Below are 9,929 nucleotides of genomic sequence, written 5' to 3'. Positions count from 1 at the left end.
GAGTGTAGCGCTCCTGGTTGTGGAAGTTTAGAGAGAGAGAGAGTAAAAAAGAGAGGAAAGTACAAAAAGCCATTGAAAGCAAGGATTTTTGGCCAATCAAAAAGCATCACCCGAATTTGTGTTTTCTATTCCTCCAAACTCAAGTGAATTGATCAGCACCATCTCTTCCAAAGCCCAAGATGTGATCCAGTCCGTCCATCAACAAATGCTCATCACACACACACACACACACACACACACACACACACACACACATATATATATATCCTAGTCAATCAGTTCGACCAGTGACCCACCGATCCGACCAGTGACTCAGTAATCTAGTGTCTTGACCGGATCGATGCCCCATCCGAATTTAATAACACTCTTATAAGTTATAACCACTCTTTTATTGCTGGTACCTTCGTCCTTGTCCACAAGCCATGGACACGTACGTGAATTACATGTTGAGCAGATTCTCAATAAAATAAAATAATAAAATAAAGGCTGAGCCGGGGCCGCGTCAGACTTGAACTTTTGATAAGGTGGTACATTATTAATAGCTCTGGCCACCAATTGTTGAGTTTTCTTATCATACAAAAAGCAAATTTTCAAACATTAAAATAATTCAAAATCAAAATAATTTACCAAACTAATACATTTTTCATGTCCCACATGGGTTATGAGCGAGTTTAGATATATAGACAAATTAACCACATTCGTTTTGATATGATACGATCGTGGCTAAAATTTATTCAGTCATGCCACACTAACCGTGCACCAATACCATGTGTAACTAGTTAGCATATGAGTTGGATGACTTTTTTCAATGAATGTTAGCCACGTGGCAAATTTTGTTCGTGCCATTTGGCAAGCATCAATTTATCAAATGTTTAAACACGTCCCTATCCTATATGCGACTTAAACGCGCATCCCCACATTCTTAAACGCGTGTAAGAACCCGCACCGTTAATTAAAGTATTTAATTAATTAATTATGCAAAAATAAGAAATGATTCCATAATTGACCCTAAAAATTATTTATGAGGCTTAATAATCATAATAAGTGATTAAGAATGCTGAAAGTCGCTTTTCGGAAGAAAAGTGCAGATACCGGTTCTGCTAGTCGGTATAAATGTGTACCGAAAAAGTATCCCGGAAAATTAAAGTAAGTGCATGATAATTACTAGAATAACAAGTAGGACTTGTAAAACGAGTTTCAAGTCCAAATAATGAGAACTGGTGCTAGAAACCGGTACTGGCTTTGAAAAGCGCGTACCGGAAAGGTGCTCAGAAAAATATAAGAAAAATATGATAATTCTTAGAAAATTATGTAGTTTCAGAATCCAAATTTTGGGATTAAAATGCTAAGCGTAGCAATTAAAGTTAATATTGTGTGTTTAAGTGTGTTTGGGCTATAAATACTCCCATTATGGGCACAAAACCCTAGGATCAGATTTCTCTACGTGAGTAACTTGGAGGCTGACCAGAAAACACTCTTTCCTTGCCTTCTTCACCATTTCTTGAGCAAGCATTCACCTTTGATGCTTGTTCTTCCATTTAAACACTTGGTGAGGGTGAGGGTTGGCCTTGGGACTACATTGGGGTGGTGTTTCTGAGTTAGAGAACCTGTGTGAGGGAGTTTGAAGAACTGTGTTTGCTGTTCTTGAGGGGTGTGACCTTTTGTGGGTATTTTAATGCTTCAAGGTGTCTTCTTGTTGAGTAAAAGAGTCATCTTGTGTTCATTTTCGTGCATCCTCTTGTGACAGTAGCTTGAGTCTGATTGTGAGCTGCAAGAGCATCTCCCTCTGCTGTTTTTGAGCTTTGGTATGTATATCAACCTTTAACTTGAGTTTTAAGGCTTAAAAATGGTAGCTTGATGCATGTTAAGGTTAAAAGATGATAACTTGTTGTTGGGTGAGGCTTAACACATCTAGAAATGCATGATTAGGTGTTTAAAATCGGTAAAAAGAGAACCTTTAAGGGATATCTCCACGAAAATGCAGAAACTGCATTCTGTCGTGAGATATCCGGATATTTTTCGAACTGATATCCGGATATTGGATATCCGGATACGTGGTTTTGGGATATCCCGATATTGGATATCCGGATATGTGAATCTGTATATCCGGATATTGCATATCCGGATATGGACAGTGAGATATCCGGATATTCTGGGATTTCGCAGAACAGCAGCTGTGCTGTGTGTACAGTAGGCTATTGGGGGTTTGTGGATCCTAGTTTGATGAAGTTGAACTTCTGTATTTAATGGATTAAGCCAGAATCATGGGATTTAGGGCTTGTGGCTTTGTCAGAAGCTTTAAGACTTGAAAACGTAATGAAAAGGTGTTGTCTTTAATTTGTATGCATGTGGTACATGTTATTGATTTATGTTTGGTCCATATCAGATTGTGATCTGCTGTGATTGGACTTTGAGCTTGTGGCATTGGATAGCTAGCTTAGAGGTAAGCTTTCGTGTCCTCGGTTTAGCCATGTTGTGGTTCCACCATGTCCCATGGGGATATGGTATATGCATGATGTGTTACATGCTTTTGATGTTTTGGAAATGCTGTTGAGCTATTATATGTTAGTGCCTTGTTGATATGTATGGAGGTGTTCCACCTATACGGTAAGCCTAAGTATGTAGAACATACAATAGGGTGAGGCTGTGGGTGAGGTGCAAGCGGTGTTCCTTGTACTACATGTAGGGAATAGACGTATTCCTACATTTCTCTGGCCAGTAGATAGTGATTACACACATGCCATAGATATTTGTTGCACTACATAGTTTTGGAACTGATAATGATATAAATGCTTTTTGAACTTATATTGCACATGTAAGTGAGCTTGGGGTGGAAGATCCTTGAGGACCCCTTGTCTTACTGAGATTTCTAGTTTAGAGATCTCACCCCACGTTTGGGGAATGCTTATTTCAAGGTCAGGTAATTTTGAGACCTCAGGCGGCAGGAGGCCGGAGCTGAGTTAGAGTGCTGTTATTTTATGCTACCATGATTGGATGCTGGATTTGCACGCTGTTTATATGCTTATAGCTTCAGTTATGATTTTGGAGTTTTATGTTGAGATTGTTGTTACTATGTCTATTTGGTGAGCATGGGGATTGTCCATGACACATAGTATTTTTATGTCTTGAGTCTTTTGGAGTTGTAATAATGTATCAGGATATTGTCCGGATTACTTGATGTAATACCGTGATTTAGATACACACTTTATCTATATATTGAGGTATTTCAGTAGATGTCTTAGTGCAATTTACATACAGGCGTTATTTTATGAAATTGATTAAGTAATCAAGTTGGTAATTGATAATGACATCATAATTGAAAAGAAAAAGAATATTCCGCATTTTTAATTAAGCACCGCTTAATACGATGTAATGTTAATATTCCGGGTATACACGGGGTGTTACAACGCGCATCCCCACATGCGCATTTAAATGCATTAATTTGATATATCATTTTGGTTTTGAATTATTTTGATGTTTTGTTTAAAATTTTGCTTTTATTTGATCAAAAAACTCCCAATTATTGAGCATCAATTTACAGCCAGCTACCAGAACATCATAATACGTACAAGAAGGATGAGCAAGCAAAATTTATGTCCTTTTATATTTTGTCACGAATGTGGAACATATTTTAAAAACTCAAAGTAACCTGAAGGAGGAAAAAATCTAGAGTAAATACTTTTTTTGGTCCTCAGCAAATTTCATGATTCCCGCTTTAGTCCCTAGCAAATAAAAAGGTTATTCATGGTCCCTAAAAAATTCAAAATGGACTCATTTAGTTGAAATAGCCGCCCCTCACAAATTCAAAAAAGATCCATATTAATCCCTCAAAAGGACTAAAATGGGTCCACTTTGAATTTTTTAGGGACCACGAATAGCCTTTTTATTTGCTAAGGACTAAAGCGAGCATCGTAAAATTTCTTGAGGACCGAAAATAGTATTTACTCAAAAATCTAATATCGTAATACCTACATCCAACTAACCGAAATATAACACATGTGGTGACATGTTTATTGAAAAGAGAAAAAAAATAATTTTGTTATGTTTGAGTGACAAAAGTGTCTAATCAAATACTAGTGAGTTACGTTTGGATCTGGTGCTTTCTCTAAAGTATCTATAAAGGAGATATCTTTAAGGTCATGGATCACTGTGCACTGATAAAAAGTGCATTTACCACTAGGGTGGTGTGTGTTCACCATAATAACATAACAGTAAGAGAGAGATTAGATGCATATATGTAGGTTTTACCTTTTATTTATAGAGTTTACTTATGAGTAGCAAAGTTTTGGACCTTTAGTGGGCTCAAGTCCAATTGTACCGCTGTCAGGATAGAATTGTCATAAAGGATTCTCTTCCTTATTTGCCTGACTTTCCTTTTATATTACCCTTTATTGGGCTTTCTAAAGTATGAGCCTTTCATGGACCCACAACAACTTTAATATTATAACTATGTATTCCTCAAAATACATAGTTTGTAATTTCATTTTGAACTATTCTCATACCCAGTGCTCAGCACGACGATAGCACTGAAGATGTTCTCTTGTAGGACTGGTTCGACCAACAATTAGGTGTCATATCAGTTTTAATCAAATCAACTATTTCAAGGATCGTTTTATACCTATATAAGAAGGGTAAAGTGTGTGTCATTTTAAAGGATGTAAAGTTGTGTTATTTTAAGAGAGAGAAAAAGATAGATAAAGGAGGAGAGAGAGTTGACAAAAAAAATAAAGGTGTGAGTCCCATCTCTTTGTGCGAGTGAAAGGATATAAGTTGTGTCATGATATAAGTTGTGTCATTTAAAAGGATAAACACTTTTCCCATATAAGAAAGGGAATAATGTTGCTTTTATTATAGGAGATAATTTTATTTTCCACATACGCATAAAAAGATATAGAGCTCATATTTTCTTTCTCTCTCTCTTCTTTTCACATGGGCTCCACACATTTTTATATTTGTATATGAAATAAAATTATATCTTACAATATGATAAACATTAATCCCACATAAGAATTGATAAAAAGGTATAATGTTTCTTATGTTATATTCTACACACCCATAAAAATATGTGAGTTCTTTTTTTTTTTCTCTTCACATGGGCCCATATGGACCCCACATATTTTTATATATGTAGAAGATAATTTTATCTTCTATAACATGAGAAACATTAAACCTTGATAAAAAGTGGAAGCCTAAGGAACTGGATTCAGGGTTTTTAAACCACGTAGGTCTTATAAGAAAACATGTCAAGTCAATATTTTTACATTTAAAATCTTTAGGTTTAAAATTTTGGATAGGATATTATGTCTATATTTTTTCATGCCTATTCTTCTTTAACAGTTAAATTAGAATCTCAACTAACTTTCATCTTTTCTCTCTCATGTTAAGATTGTGATCCAATGGTATTGAGAAGGAATAAGTAAAGTAGACATAAAAAAAAGTAGGCATAATATCTTATCTCTTAAAAAAAATTTAAAAAAAGGGAGGGGGGACTTTTCTTTAATAATAAGGTGCAAGTTAAAAGATGCAATATTTGTCACATAAAATATATAGAGCATGATGTATAAATAAAAAATTTCTTATTTTTATTGGAAAGATGTCAAACTTTTACATGCATCATGCTCTATTTTAATATCAATATTTGAAGCCCTAGTAGGCTCCACTTTCGGGTTTTAGCCTCTTCACTCTCTCCAAAAATTGCAACTCTCCAGAATCAAACTCCCTATCCTTTATGTAGGTCAAATCCTGATATCTACCTGGAACGTCACTAAACCAATAACTCATGGGTTATACTTTTTTGCTTTTGATAACCTTCCAATGTTGAATCATTCGTAAGTATTGAAGAAGACAACATCCTCCCATGTAAGTCCACATTATCGGTTGAATGGTATGAGAAAACATTTCTCTGTGAATCATCCTCGCTTAAGAGCTTGCTAGGCCAAATAAGGTTGGAAGAAAACATCCAAATGATTTTGGTGTATTTTGGGCGCAAGAATAAGCAAGGGAGAGGGAAGGAGTGGCCGCAGGTAGCTAGGTGTGTAGGGAGCTTAGTTAGTCTCTATTGGGCTGGCACAACCCTACTCAGGGTTTTAGAGAGAAACAATTAATATAGAATAAATAAAATAATGCTCTAGTTAATATTATTAATGAAAATGTCAAAATATATAGTTTCATCCAATTACTCAAATTATCTCTAAAACACTTATACTAATACATGGTACGTCTTCGACGATTCAAAAAAAAAAAAATTTGAAAAAATATATACCTTTTGAGTTATTTGCATTTTATGATCTTAGATGGTGGGTGGGTGGTAGAGAGCCAAAGGATAATCACAGTGGAGAGCTTACCTTAAATTTTTTTGCTTAATTGAATGAAAATCCACCCAAATTTTGAGAAGTCACATTTATTTGATGTATCATTTTGTCCTTTTGTTACTATAGGAAATTGACTCTCTCTTTTTTTTGGGAAATTTACATTTCAATTCGAAGAGATATAGATACTTTACTTTTTAAGCTTTCAAACTTGTATGAATCTCAGTATTCTCGAGCTTACGAGATATCAGTTGTGTGTTCATAAATTCAGATGGTATCTTACAACGGATGATACAAAATAGCTTTTAGTTTATTTTTTTATATATCGTAAATTAAACTTAATCTGGAATATTAATATGAGGCTCACCATTAAGCAAAGACTTCAGTCAACAAAGGTTGCAATAGTTACTACTGCATCTCAATAAACTTCACTGCTAAGACACCTCTGCAAAACTTATCTCAAAGACATCCACAAGAACCAATGAAGAGAGATGATTTGCTTTCATCATGAAAAAAGGCATCTCTCAAGTTAATCATCTCTCCACTGTAAGAATAAACATGCTTACACAAAATTTAACTTGAGCGTCGGGGTGTTTCACAGGTACAACCTTCATCTTATTCCGATAAAGACTCTTGGGTTAAAGTTACTCCAACTTAAAATTGTACTAAACTATTAATGTAGAGAAAATATCACGTAATCAGCCCAAAAAAAAAATGATTCTTATCAAAACTCATTTTTTGTGAGAGATATTCAAATTACGGTATTCTTTTTTCTGTTTTAAAAGAGTATTATATTTGTACTAAAAAAATAATTATTATATAATAAGCGTCAGGCTTAATAAGGGTCATTTTATACCTAAAAGAATTGATGAACTGGATTCAGGTTTTTCATTAACACGCTCGCAGATCTTATATGAAGACATATCACGTCAATATTATTTAGATGTTAAACCTGAAGGTTTAAAAAAATAAGAAAAAGAAAAAAAACAACTTTTTTTTTTGGTATCCAAAAAATCTTCTTTTTAATAACCACGTACATCTTCAATGATTCAAATTTATAAAAAATAAATAAAAAAATCTTGAGTTTGCTTGTTATGATCTTATAGACGATGGATAGTAAATATGTAAAGTATAACAAGTGGAGAGTTTAACTGAAATTTTGGGGTTTGAATTTGAGAGGATTATGATTTGTGAAACACGTGTACGATTGAATGAAAATTCACCTAAATTATAGAAGTCGTCAAATTTATTTGATGTATTATTTTGTCATTTGGTTAAGAAATTTACATTTCAATTTGAATAGATATAGATATTTAATTTTTAAAGCTTACAAACTTGTACAAATATGTCTATTTGACCAAGATACCATGATCATATCTCAACAATCTGATTCCTAGAAGATCAAGGGATAAGATCCCTATCTAAATGACTAAGTCAGCTTTGATAACAATCTGAAGGTAGTTAAGGCTCAAATCCAATAAGGTAAGGACTATAAATAAAGGTTGGGGGAGTGAAAAACAATAGCCCAATTTCTGATAAGGTCATGAACTTAGCATTCCTGTTGGGGCACAAGACGTCCGACGCGCCGAAATAAAACAGCACTCAGGACTCGGAGGCTCACTTGGAGGCTTTCAAAATCGAGATGTTCGTGAAAGGGATAAACAGACCCATTGTTGCTCGAATTTTTCTGCCCACCCTAACAGGGGTCGGCCATGACCTAGTTCACCAGACTACCTAGGAATTCGATTGATTCATTTGAGGATTTTGCACAGACATTTCGGCTTAATTTTGCCATAAGCAAGGCACACCCTATGACAGTATATTCTTTGGGTGCAGTCTGGCAAAAGGAAGGAGAAACATTGTGCAATTATTTGATTTGTTTCATATAGGCCTCTCTCAAGGTACGAAACTTGACAGAGAACGTGCACCTGTGCACCTGCATTTGATCATTGTCGAGCTAGATAGGGAATCCCCTCTGGCCAAATCAATATACAAGAATCGAACTAATCATCTGGAAAACTTCAGAAGAAGGTCGGACAAGTATTTGAACGTAGAAGAGATGGTGTTAGCTTATGCAATCACTAAAAGGGACATCCTGGAAAATTTCAGAAGAAGGTCGGACAAGTATTTGAACGTAGAAGAGATGGTGTTAGCTTATGCAATCACTAAAAGGGACATCCGACGTCGAAGCCCTCATCCCAAAGTCCTGACAAAAGGAACATAGATAGGGATTCATCTTTATTTTTTATTTTAAAATATTAAATTAATAATATTATAACAAAAAAATTGCAATGTTAATTATTTTGAAACATTTATAACTGTGAGAATTAATTTGAAAAACAAAATATCTTAATATTAAATTTAAAATAAGTGAAAACTATTGCAATTAAATTTTTAATTCATTCATTTATAAACCAAAATCTATGTGTAGTTATAATTCTCGTAAAATAAATATTATTTATACATAATTACACATACTTTGCTTTATATATACAGTATTTATCGTTTAATTATAATCAGTTTCACCTAGATTTTTATGCCCTTATATTTTAATTTTACTATCTCATTCTAGTGAACAGTCACCTACCCTGTCTGATGTGGGCATCATTGAATGTGAATGCGATAGTACATATAAGCTTTATTGTTGTACATACCTCATATATTTCGTCATCAACCGTTCAACACCTCAGAAGTCATGTAGGGAAAATCCAAAAGTTAAAAAATGATTCTATGAATAATATGAAAACTGCGAGTTTGGTAATTAAGTACAACAAAAATGAAGAAATAGGTAAAAATTGTTGGATTTAGATCGCTACACAGGGTAGCGAATTTGTCCATATCAGACACGTGGCCCCATGGCTATTTTTTTTTACCGTTGCATGTAGTTCGCTGTATCCAATAGCGAACTTCTCATTGCCTGCCAAGTGTACAAAAAATGCTCAGAATAGACTAATATTTTGGAACACATAGTTCGCTACTGCCAGTAGCAAACTAGGTACCAGAAATGTGCCACATCAGCAACTAAAGTTCGTTGCCAAAAGGACCAAATAGGGCAGCGCAGAAGCACGAACAAGATGGTCTACAAAAGAACCTGCTACTCTAGATCTAGACATCGACCAAGAAGGTCAAGTCAAGCTACAACCAACTCGACATATGGGATTGAATCCAAGCCACGAACTTAGATATTCCCACACAAATAAGAAGCCAACCGTCAAGTAAGGGCACACTGGACGACTCAAGAACCCCAATCAGGCGTTGGCACGACCAGATGAAGTCTTCAAACAAAAAAGATCCAGGCATAACCAGAGTATAAAAAACTACTGCCCAACAACCCGAACTTCCATACTAGGGGCAAGCATTGGACCGCAACCATCAAAATAGAATGAGGAAAGGCAAAAACCTTCATAAGTTGAGATCTCGACAAAGCGATCAAAAAGCAAGATCAACCAGTTCGAGCTAGTACCTCGGTCGGAAAAGTCTAAGTGAGGAGATGTCATAATAGAATCCGGTGACCTGACAAAGACAATCGACAACTGAGTGCAACCTTAAATTATGCCATACAAGGAAAGGGTAATTTCATTTAATGAAAAAATTGAATTGCTCAGTACGAACTCGAATATG

Source organism: Gastrolobium bilobum, unplaced genomic scaffold (assembly GCF_033153095.1).
Source record: "Gastrolobium bilobum isolate Gb01-03AN ecotype WA unplaced genomic scaffold, APGP_CSIRO_Gbil_v1 utg6668, whole genome shotgun sequence".
NCBI lineage: Eukaryota > Viridiplantae > Streptophyta > Magnoliopsida > Fabales > Fabaceae > Gastrolobium > Gastrolobium bilobum.
This window is presented reverse-complemented; position numbering follows the sequence as displayed.